Source organism: Pantherophis guttatus, chromosome 4 (genome assembly GCF_059756535.1).
Source record: "Pantherophis guttatus breed Tessera chromosome 4, ASM5975653v1, whole genome shotgun sequence".
NCBI lineage: Eukaryota > Metazoa > Chordata > Lepidosauria > Squamata > Colubridae > Pantherophis > Pantherophis guttatus.
The window spans coordinates 113,038,038-113,050,478 of NC_142066.1; positions in this window are offsets into that span (position 1 = coordinate 113,038,038).

The following is a 12,441-nucleotide window of genomic DNA, read 5'->3' on the forward strand; positions in this document are numbered from 1 at the left end:
AATCGGCATGGCTCTCTGGGCTCGGGCGTCGTCACTTTCGAAGTCAGGATGGGAGCGTGCAGGTCTTGAGTCGCCGGTTTGATTTCTTGCTTCTTCGTAGATGTCTTGGTAATTTTCAGTCTTGGCCCAAAAGCAGCAAAAAGCGTTTTCATTGCTGATTTTACTTGAGATTTTGTTAAATCGTCTTCACTTTCTGATTTTGGATCATCTGAAGAGTTTGAGACTTCTTTCTCACTTTCTTCGTCTGATAGTGTTTTTCGCGCCAGAAATTTTGAACTGAGCGTTTTGATTGGCTCTGCTCCATTCTCTTTTGAAGTTCGTTGAAACCAAGATGGCTGCCATTCAAAATTTCGCGCGGGATCACATCTTTTCTTTTTAACAACTATTTTCTCAGTAGTCATCTCACTTACGATTTTATGATCTTTGGGTTTTTCTTTAATGACGTTTTTCTCTCTCGCTGCTCCGCTGTTCTTCAGCATCTCCTGGAGGTCCGCGATGAGACTTTCATCATTCTTTTGGCTTTTTAGTATCTTTAATATCTCTGACCTGAGTTCGTTATTTTCTATTTCGATTTCTTTCTGGTCATTATTTTCACTCATTAGTTCTTCTTCTTCAGTGGTGTATTCTTCGGATTCTCTCGAAATCGCATTGGTGGATTCGTTGATCATCTCTTGATCAGTTTCTATTTCTTTGCTGTAGGCCCTGGTGTTGGGCCTATCTTTCTTGGACATTTTTAATTACTTATTGAGTCAATTAACCATCCTCTGCTACCAGCTTGTTGCAATATTTTCAGGATCAGACTCAATAAAGATAATAGAAGTTAAAGCTTTAAATATATTTCTTTTTAATTATGATAGGCATTCTATATTCACTGAATATTCAAGGTAGAAGCGACGAGAATGGTGAGGGTGGCTCCTTATATATACAAGGGGTGGAGCTAGGAATGGGAGTGGTAAGTTATGAATACATTAAAGTCCAAAGAATAAGTTAACCTCTGATGTTCCATATATACATTATTTACACATTGGAGAATAAGGCATTTACATCTGACATGAGTCATTCATTCATTGCTAATATCTATAAAGGAAAGCTCAGCTGGACTTCTTGATATTTGGGCCTATATCTCACTAGGCACTACTGTACTGTTAACATATTAACATGCTAGGCATGCATATGCTTTCCATAGCCTTTCACCTTTATTTTCATATTTTCTAGCAAAAGAAAAATGACTCTTTTCTTTCTATCTTGTTTTTCCTCTAATGTTTGAATGACCTTATTACATCTGAAAATATGTTATTCAGACTTGAAAATGGGAATATATTTTTCAAAGATTACATAGCAGGGTTCTAATGTATTCAAAAATTGGTGTGTTTGTGTGTTATGCATCTCTAGAAGCAAATTTAATTTAGTGGAGACAGTATGTGAAAACAGAATGTTCTGGAGCCAATAAGAGTTCAAAGAGTTTGTAACTGTGGGTATGAGTAAACCTATCTTAAGATACAAACTACAGATTAAGTGCTTCTGATAGTTCTTGATAAGACTGATAAATATATTCATTGTTTTTCTCCAAGTGAATCACTGAGATATATCTATCTAAACTATAGTGAGAATGGAGTCCAATAGTATCAGGTAATATCTAAGCATATTAATTATTATTTTATTATTTATTTATTAGATTTATATTGCCGCCTATTCGCCCATGGCGACTCAAGGCGGTTTACAGAATATAAAAAACCACATTTAAAAACAGTAAAACTCATTAAAAAATCAAATAAATTAATGTAATAAAATCACTGTGACCTCCACCTCCCGCCCCAGTGACAGCCGATTACACAAGCCATTTAATGGGTTCCAACCCGCTCTGGGATCCCCAGGCCCACTGGGGATCTTCAGCACCTGGTTGTAATGGTGTAAATAAGGTTTTTGTTTCAACAGATCCAGAGCACTGCCACATATTATCACATTTTACTTCTCAAGCAACAGAAATATGTGCTGTTCCACATAAACTCACTACTGCTGCCCTTATATTACTAACTGATCTGTATGTCTATGGCAGGGGTGGGTTCTAAAAAATTTTACTACTGGTTCTGTGGACGTGGCTTATTTTGTGGGCGTGGCTTGATGGTCATGGGACAATTCTTTAGGATTTTGCAGAGGTACTGGTCTACCAGGCTTTTAACTGCTTGCTTGTACCGGTCTACTCATTTGTTTTTGGAAGCACCGGTCTACCTATTTATTTTTGCAGGCACCGGTCTACTCATTTGTTTTTGGAGGCACTGGTCTACCCATTTATTTTTAGAGGCACCGGTCTATTCATTTGTTTTTGGAGGCACTGGTCTACCCATTTATTTTTGCAGGCACCGGTCTGCTCATTTGTTTTTGGAGGCACTGGTCTACCACCACACTGCCTTTTAACACTGATCAGTTGTAGGGCGGCACTTTGAAGCCCCGTGGCAAGAGTTTAAACAGTTTTTTTCCTTCTAGCCGATTAGCTGGGACTCAAGAGGCAGCAATAGATTGGGGGTGGAGCCAAATAAAAGGTAAGAATAACGCAGGGGGGGACGGGGGGCTGAGAACCGGTTTGGTGATGTCATATCATCACCGCTACCAGCTCGGCGGAACTGGGTAGAACCGGGAGGAACCCACCACTGGTCTATGGAGATTCTCAGTCATCCAGGTCAAAGTTGTCTTCCCCCCCACAAGTTTTTAATTTTTTAATTTTTTTACAAACATATCAATGGGTGAATAGTGTGGCACCTGGGTATCATGCATTCTAATACAAATAGAACTAGTAAAAATAATCATAGTTATTACATTCAATCAACTTATCTATTTCTAATAATAATACACATTTATATTAAGTTACAGTCTATCATTATTCAATTATTCGATATTTTCTTGTTATTGCTTTTATTTTATTACATAAAAGTATATACACTAATATTACCCCTCTCTTATTTCTATCTCTTATTCTAACTTTTAATCATTCTAACTTTTATCACCCTTTATTTTAAAAAGTTTTCTTTCCATCCTACCTACCTTCTAGTCATGTCACCTACCTAAAAAAAGAAGAGAGAAAAAGAAAAGCAAATCAGAACAACAAAAAAGAAATCATCTATCCATCATCTCTTGCCTGCTTCAATACTTTAATTGCTATGCTTTTTTTGACTTGCCTCCCATATTCCTCTCTTGGATCCTTATCTCTGTCTGTATCTATTTCTTGGCTGTTCAATCTAGATGTTTCTCCCACCTCTACCATCTTCCACGGCCTAGTTTCTAAAATTTCTGCCCAGGCCCCTATGTCTCTTTCAAAAATATCTTCCTGTATCTGTAATTCTTTTTTTAACTCTCTTAATATATTTCCCCTCTGATATTTCCGCCTGGGAAAGGGCGGCCACTGGAGCTTTGGACGGCGTCGTGCCTTTGCGGCCTCTGACCCGATGCAGATCTCAATTAGCTCCTTGGTTCTCTGAGGAGCTGAGAGAGATGAAGCGTCGGAAAAGACGCCTAGAGAGCATTTGGAGGACTAGTCAATCCGATTCCGACCGGACACAGGTGAGGTCTTATATCAAGACCTACCTAGTGCGATAAAAGCGGCAAAATCTAACCATTTTCCCGCTCTTATCGCATCTGCAGAGAACCGCCCAGCCGCCCTGTTTAGGGTGACCCACTCCCTTCTTCGGGGGGGAGTGCGGGAAGATCCCTTGCAGGGTCGTGCTGAGGATTTTGTGCAATTCCTGCACGATAAAGTTGCTCGGATTCGGGATGGCTTGGACTCTGATTGGATGAGTCCATGGGAGGAGACCGGGGCAGGTCTTGAGAATGTTATCTGGGAGGAGTTTGATCCTGTGACTCCCGAGGATGTGGACAGGGTTCTGGGTAAGATTAGTGCCGCCACGTGTTTATTGGACCCGTGTCCCTCCTGGTTGGTACTGGCCTCCCGGGAGGTTACACGAGGCTGGCTCCAGGGGATTATGGGTGCTTCTCTGAGTGAGGGTGCCTTTCCTGCCGCCTTGAAAGAGGCAGTAGTGAGGCCCTTCCTCAAGAAGCCTTCCCTGGACCCGGCTGAATTAGCCAATTATCGTCCAGTCTCCAACCTTCATTTTGTGGCGAAGGTTGTTGAGAGCGTGGTGGCACGACAACTTCCCCGGCACCTGGATGAAGCTATCTATCTAGACCCGTACCAGTCGGGCTTCAGGCAGGGGTACAGCACAGAAACGGCATTGGCCGCGTTGGTGGATGATCTCTGGAGGGCTCGGGACAGGGGTTGCTCCTCTGTCCTAGTCCTATTAGATCTCTCAGCGGCTTTTGATACCATCGACCATGGTATCATGCTGCAGCGGTTGAGGGGGTTAGGAATAGGGGGCACCGTTTTGCGGTGGTTCTCCTCCTTCCTCTCCGACTGCTCGCAGTTCGTGTTGGCAGGGGGACAGAGGTCGACCTCGAGGCGTCTCGCATGGGGAGTGCCGCAAGGGTCGGTCCTCTCGCCCCTTCTGTTCAACATTTATGTGAAGCCGCTGGGTGAGATCATCCGTGGTTTTGGGGTGAAGTGCCATCTGTACGCTGATGATACTCAGCTGTACATCTCCACCCCAGACCACCCCAACGATGCCCTTGATGTGATGTCTCGCTGCCTGGAGGCCGTGCGGGTCTGGATGGGGAGGAACAGGCTCAGACTCAACCCCTCCAAGACCGAGTGGCTGTGGCTTCCGGCGCCCCGATATAGTCAGCAGGTGCCATCACTGACTATTGGGGGTGAATCTTTGCCCCCCACGGAGAGGGCTCGCAATCTGGGTGTCCTCCTGGATGCGCGGCTGTCTTTAGAAGAGCATATGACGGCCGTGGCCAGGGGGGCATTTTATCAGGTTCGCCTGATTCACCAGTTGCAGCCCTTTCTGGATCGGGACGCCCTGCGCACGGTCACTCAAGCCCTTGTTACTTCCCGGTTGGACTACTGTAATGCTCTCTACATGGGGCTCCCCTTGAAGAGCACTCGGAGGCTCCAACTGGTCCAGAATGCGGCCGCGCGGGTGGTTATGGGCGCAACCCATTGTGCCCATGTGACACCCCTCCTGCGCGAGCTGCACTGGCTCCCAGTGGTCTTCCGGGTGCGATTCAAGGTGTTGGTTACCACCTTTAAAGCGCTCCATGGCATAGGACCCGGGTACCTCCGAGACCGTCTTCTGCCACCAATAGCCTCCCACCGACCAGTCCGTTCCCACAGAGAGGGTCTCCTCAGGGTGCCATCAGCCAAGTTATGTCGGCTGGTGACGCCCAGGGGGAGGGCCTTCTCTGTGGGAGCCCCAGCCCTGTGGAACGAACTGCCCCCGGAAATTCGTAAGATCTCCAACCTCCGGGTGTTTCGCTGCGCATTGAAGACCCTGTTGTTCCGCCAGGACGGACTATCAACACAATAGTTTTAAATTGGGGTATTTAAATTTATTGGAGTTTTAAATCTGAGCCACTTTATTTAATTATTTTAAATTTTATACTGTTGTTTTGTCTGTGTTTTTAAATAGGCTGTACACCGCCCTGAGTCCTTCGGGAGAAGGGCGGTATAGAAATAAAATTATTATTATTATTATTATTATTATTATTATTATTATTATTATTATTATTATTAAATTCATCAGTCACTATTATTTTCATTGTTATCTCCTCCTTGTCTTTCTCTTTTATTCTCTGGTTCTTTGGCTCAATCTTTTCCTCCATTTCTTCTGTTAGCTCCTCTCTTTCCTGGGCATCTTGGTCTTTACTCATCATCCCTCATACAGTATTTTCCATTTTTTCTGTAACCACCTTAAATCCTTTCTCCATGATGACCTTTGTGTTTTCAAAAAGGAATGCCATCTCCTTCAAAGTTTCACTCATTTCTTCCTTATAAAACATTTTATTTTGTTTTTTTTTTAATTCGACTTTTGTCCAGCAGTCCAAGAACTATTTATTCAGTCCTTAAATTGCCCTTCAAGGAGTGCACTAATCACAATTCTTTATATCCCATAGGTAAACAATCAGTTCCATTTAAATCTAAGTTCCAGAAGTTAACAAAAGCTTCTTTGCATCCCCTTTACAGGTTCAAACTTCTAGCATAACATTCAGGGGTCCCTTTAATTAAATAGCTTCCTTACTTTCATATTTGAGTCTCCAGTAGTCATAGGGTAGTTGGAAATAATTCAGTAAATATTTCCACAGTCCTTCATATAAATATTCCCAAACTTGTATTTTTTTCTTTCATCAGCAGGTGGCAATCTCAACTTCCGTATTGCCACTAGTCAATCATCATTTTAGTTATAAATCAATTATAAAAGCAGAATAAGTTATATATTTTAAAATGCCTTCCCAGTACTAGCCTTCCTAGTTTAACAGTCCTATTTTCTGTATATTTCAAAATTTATTATTTTTCTCTCTTGCGCCTTCCCCTTCCGGTCTGGAATTTTCTCAGAATGCTTAGATGCCGCTTTAACAAATAATTTTGAGCCAATAGTTCTAAATTATTCCTTGAGGTTAAGTTTAAGGCAAAAAGGAATCCACTCCCCCAGTTCCAGTCACAGTTGACTTACTTCACTCCAGCATCAGTCTTATTTGTTCTTTGGTTGTCCCAGTTTTGTGGCAGCCATCATTAGGTGGCCTCTTCTCCTTGCTGTGGTTGAGAGAGAAAAAAGAACCCCAAGTCAGAGGGCACCCCTCTTTGTATCACCGCCCCTACAGGTAGCTTTGGCTCCTCACGGAGCCCACAAACAGGGACAACTCAGCACAGGGAACACAGAGACCCGTTCCCTGTGTCTGATATTGCTGCGACATCAACCAGAAGTCAGTCCAGGTCATAGTTGTCTTGAAGAAGCTTCTTGGATGGGAAGTGAAATGTCTTAAAAGAAAAACCAGAAAGTCCTGTTGCCTCTTGAAAAAGCACCCTTGTGACTAACTGATTTGTAAGTTAACTGGCTTGGTTACAAACACCTGAAGAAAATTGATTACTTCAAAACACAGTTGAAATACTGAGCAATGGTCTTAAAGAAGTCTGGTTCTGATTTTCTTATGATTATATACACTATGTCAGATGAGGATAAATCAGTACTATTACTAGTATTCTTAAAAATTCTTGTAAATTACAAGAATTCTCACTCTACTTTTTTTTCAAGTGGCTTCTCTTCTTCCAGACTGTATCTGGGAGAGATAATACCATACCAAGAACACTGATATTTATCAATTTATTCAGCCTGAAAGGCTCATGGGCAGCAAAATGTGGGTACACCCCAGTCTATTCTTGCTGAATATTCATTGGAAAACAAAGGCAATAGAATTAGTTGTCTTTTTAATTTTAAAAAAGAACCATTTCTATACTGAGGCCACACACAGGATATATAATAAATTCCAGAAAGAAGGTTGGGTTTGGAAATTAGCCATTTTTGAGCCAGCTGTTTGAGTTATTATTTGTATGTACATGGGGGGGTGGGTTAAGGATGTGAGAGTGGGAATTACATCAATTAACAAGAAGGTTAGCCATATATTAAGTACTATGCATGTATTAACTACACTGAAAATCCCATCATAGAAAATATTTAAGCAAAACTAGTTTCCTGCCTCATACATTTGCCTTGTTTCCTCTCACAAACTTACAGTAAAAACAACCATTTCTTAGAACTGATGTAGCAGAATTTAATGGAACTTTTTTCAGAACCTTTTGAAGTTAAACCCAAAGAGAAATTTACTGGCAAAGATTTGTAAACCTAACAGCAGCTAACCTCTTGATGTAGGGTATTTTTGCAAAGTCATATACACTCTCTGGCTGTAGTTTACTCCAAACATTTAAAGTGAATACCGGATAATCTGCTACTCTAGGCTTTGCTAGATATAGCTCCCATTTCTCCTTTTTAAAAAAATATTTTGTTCCCTCACTTTTGTTCTGCCAATTTGTGACTGGTAGAGTTTGATAATCCTAAAGCATCTGGCAGCAAAAGTAGAATTTTTATGCTTATAACCCTTTTAAAGGTCCTCAAGATTGCTATCAGCAATTCGTTTTGCAAGCTGCAAGGATCTATTGCTCACAAGGCATTCTGTAACTATATTAACAATTCAAGATGTCTTGTTTGCACAAATCACTCCCAAGTACAAATATGTTCAAACAGTAAAAATAGGGTAAAATCTCTGCAGAGATCTTAATAACTTCAATGACTTCTGAATCAATGTAACTTGCATTGGTGATGTAGAAATTAATGGGTTTTAACACACACCACAAACAATATAGCACTAAATTCTTTGAGAGCCCAGTTAGTAGAATTTTGAATTTTTTGGATATATTTCTGCAAACAAACAATCAGAAAGGAATGAGTGAGAATATAAATTCTCTCATTCTCATTCACTGCATACAAGGTGAAATGATAGCTTCTTTTGAATCAATGAAGTATTTGAGCTGCACTGGTACAGTGGTTAGAATGCAGTACCGCAGGCTATTTCTGCTGACTGCCGGCTGACTACAATTTGGCAATACAAACCTCACTAGGCTTAAGATTGACTCAGCCTTCCATCCTTCCAAGGTCAGTAAAATGAGAACCCAGACTGTTGGGGAAATATACTGACTCTGTAAACTGCTTAGAGAGGGTTGTAAAGCACTATGAAGTGGTATATAAGTCTAAGTGCTATTGCTATTTAAAATACTGTAATCTGTGAATATTGTCCATTTTGAATACAATCAAAAATAATATGTCAAGGTAACAGAATTTTCTTTTTCTGGAGAAAAAAAAATCAATGAATGTTATCTATATTAACTATCATAATGCCTTGATTAATGAATGTTTGAAGTCTTGGGTTTTTTTAAATATTTGCAAGACAATAAAAAGATGAACATATTGTTATTGAAAATACAAAAAGACAAATTCTATGGTATTACATAGGCTATCTATAGTTCCATTTGGATTTTTCAAAAAGCTTGTAAAGCAGAATTAGCTTAAGTGAAACAGGCTAATCTTCCGTTAAATCTATCTTTTATTCATTTAAAATATTACTCCCCCCCCCCTGCATTACAGCTGGGAGAGAAGAGTTTTCAGTGCAGACTTTATGGTTTGCTATACCAAATAATTGAAAAATCAATATTAAATGATGGTTTTTTCTTTTTCTTTATTAAATTGTGTTAAACTCTTTTTTTAACTTTAAAAATATGGTGGCTTAGCATGATATGTGAATTCATCACACAGTAATTAAATATGTAACTATAGTTTATCTGCTAATTATCAGAGTTTGTTGCAGCACACACAAGCAGACTATTAAGCAGGATTCAAAAGGTCTTCATATATATAATAACACATAAGGCATACAATATCCTTGTAGGTTTTTCCACATTGTAGAGAAGACAAATAGCAAGTACAAACACAGCACAAAATGGAAGCACAAAATGAAAAAGGCAAAATGGAGGAGAGAGAAGCTAGTGCCCTCAAGCTTATATACAGGACAGGTAGCTACGCCCAGGCTCCAAAATGTTTCTTATGGCCCCATACAACAAATACTATGTTTCAGTTACCAGACAGTCCCATTGGCTAACATTTTGCTATGCCCTATTCCAGTTCATGAATATACTGACACTAATCCATAGCAGCTGGATTTATATTTCCTACTAATTCAAAAGTTGCAAATGTGTTCATTTCACTTATAAAGTTTCAAAAGGAGGGGAAAGCATTACAGGATAATCATGCTTTCACTTTTCTTTCATCCAATTGCCTTAGTAGAAAATATATTTGTTAACGCAGCTGAAGAATATCATTAATTAAATATTTGCTAAATGTTACTGTTACTGAAATACAAAATAAAGGAAAAGAGTACATCTAAATTGAAAATTGGCTAAAGCCTTTAACTCAATAGAACAAAGAGAAGAAAAATAAAACACAACTTTCCTTTTCTTTGATTGATTTTTGTAAATCTTTTTTTTTATTTTTTTTATTATTAAAATATAAACATAGATATAAAGACAATACAATACAATACAAAGACAAACAAAAAACCCACCACCTACAAACCCACCTAACATTTTACATATACGTTTTTGTCATCAACAGAATATATGTCATTGAGCTTATATAGTTTAATAAAGAGTAATTATTAAATATCTGGTTCCAATGTTATAACCTTACACTACAAGTTTACATTTTTTATGAGTTCATCTCCTTATGCAAGTCTTTACCCTAATTTCTGTCCTCTACATTTTTGCTGATTTTCCTTTCCAGCCATTGATACCATTGGTGCCATACAAGATAGTATTCGCTTTCTTCCTTTTCCTGGAGTTCCAGCGTCAATCTGTCCATTTCAGCACACTCTGTTATTTTTGCAACGATTTTGTCTTTGGATGGGAGTTGGTCTAATTTCCAGTTTTGAGCGAACAGTAGTCTTGCTGCTGTCAAGATATGTATGATAAGATATTTCGTTTCCTTAAGATATTGTGCCGTTATCATGCCAAATAAAAAGAATTCTGGACTATTTTCTATTTGAATGTTCGTTATTTCTTCAATTATATTTTTTATATCTTGCCAATAGTGTTGGGCTTTCCTACATTTCCACCAAGTGTGGTAATATGTCCCCTTTTTTGATTTACATTTCCAACACAATGCCGAAGTGTTTGGGTGTATTTTGGCAAGTCGGGCTGGTGGTATGTGCCATCTATAAAACATTTTAATGAGGTTCTCCTTGTAAGATGTGGCTCTTGTCATTTTAATGTTCTGCTTCCATAATTTCTCTCAATCTGCCAATTGAATATTATGTCCTATGTCCCTGGCCTACATTGTCATGTTATGTTTAACTGTTTCTTCTATTAATTTGTCTCTCAAAAGGTAGTTATATGTTTTAGTAATCATTTTCTGGTCTGCTCCTAATAAAATTCTGTCCAGTTCGTTCAGATCTTTTGCAATTCCATATTTGCTTTTATCCGCATTGTATCTTGAGTGTATTTGAGTGTAGTGCCACCAATCAATATTTATATCGCCATTTTGGAGTTGATGCCTTGGAGTGAGTTCTCCTTCATGATTCAGTAAATCTTGGTATCTCATCATCTTTCCAATTTCAAGAGTATTTGGAAATATCAATGTCTCCATCGGGGACCACCATTTTGGTATTTTATTATAATAAGTTTTCTTAATTCCCTGCCAAATCTTGAAGAGTGAGGCCCGAATTATGTGTCTTTGGAAGTACATGTGTTGTTTGTCTGGTCCATCCCATAGGAACGCGTGCCATCCTCGTATGAGATCAAAGCCTTCTAAATATAAAGTTCTTTTGTCTTTTAATCTCATCCATTCTTTGATCCAGGTCTATCCGGCTGCTTTGTAATATAGCTCCCAGTCTGGTACTGCGAGGCCTCCTCTGTCTCGTGTGTCTTGTAGCGCTTTAATCTTAATTCTAGCCTTCTTTCCCTGCCATATGTAGGTCATTGTAATTTTGTTGAGATTTTTGAAGAAGTCCCTTCCTGGATGTAATGGTATTACCTGGTATAGATATAGTACTCTCGGTAATATATTCATTTTAATTGAACTGATTCTGCCCATCAATGACAATTGTAGCCTGTTCCAGATTTCCAGGTCTTTTTTAATTTCTTTTAGTAATTTCGTGTAATTGTCTTCTTTGATCGTGGTTGCTTTTGCCATCAGCCAAATACCTAAATATTTTATCTTCTTTACTAATTGGATTCCTAATTTTTCTTCTAATTCCAATCTCTGAGTCTGGGTCATATTTTTCGTCATTATTTTTGTTTTTTGTTTGTTTATTTTGAGGCCCGCGACTTCCCCGTATTGTTCTATCATCAACATCAGTCTGGGTCCAGATCGTCTTAGATTTTCCAAGTTGAAAATTATGTCGTCTGCAAAGGCGAGCAATTCGTACTCCTCGCCCCGGATCTTGAGTCCTTTGATTTCTTCCTCGTTCCTTATTTCATTTAATAATACCTCCAATGCTATTATAAATATTAGCGGTGACATGGGACATCCTTGTCGTACTCCTTTCTGAATATCAAAAATTTGTGTCATGTCACCGTTTATTGAGATTTTTGCTGTTTGTTGGGAATAGATTTTTTTAATCAGATTATGAAATTTCTCTCCACAGTTCATTAGTTCAAGTTGTTTTATGAAAAAAGACCAATTTAAATTGTCAAAGGCCTTCTGGGCATCAAGGGAGACTATGGCCATTTCTCTGTCTATCTTCTGATCATAGTATTCCAGAATATTTATAATCATTCTCAAATTATTCTTAATTTGTCTTTTAGGTATGAAACCATTTTGGTCTGGGTGTATATAGTTATGTATTATTGCTTTGAGTCTCTGAGCTAGTATTGACATGAATAGCTTATAGTCCACGTTGAGTAATGAAATTGGTCTGTAATTTTTAATTTGCGTCGGATCTGAGTCTTCTTTGTGTATTAATGTAATAATAGTTTCTGTCCAAGCTATGTTTTTCTTCTCCAGATGTGTG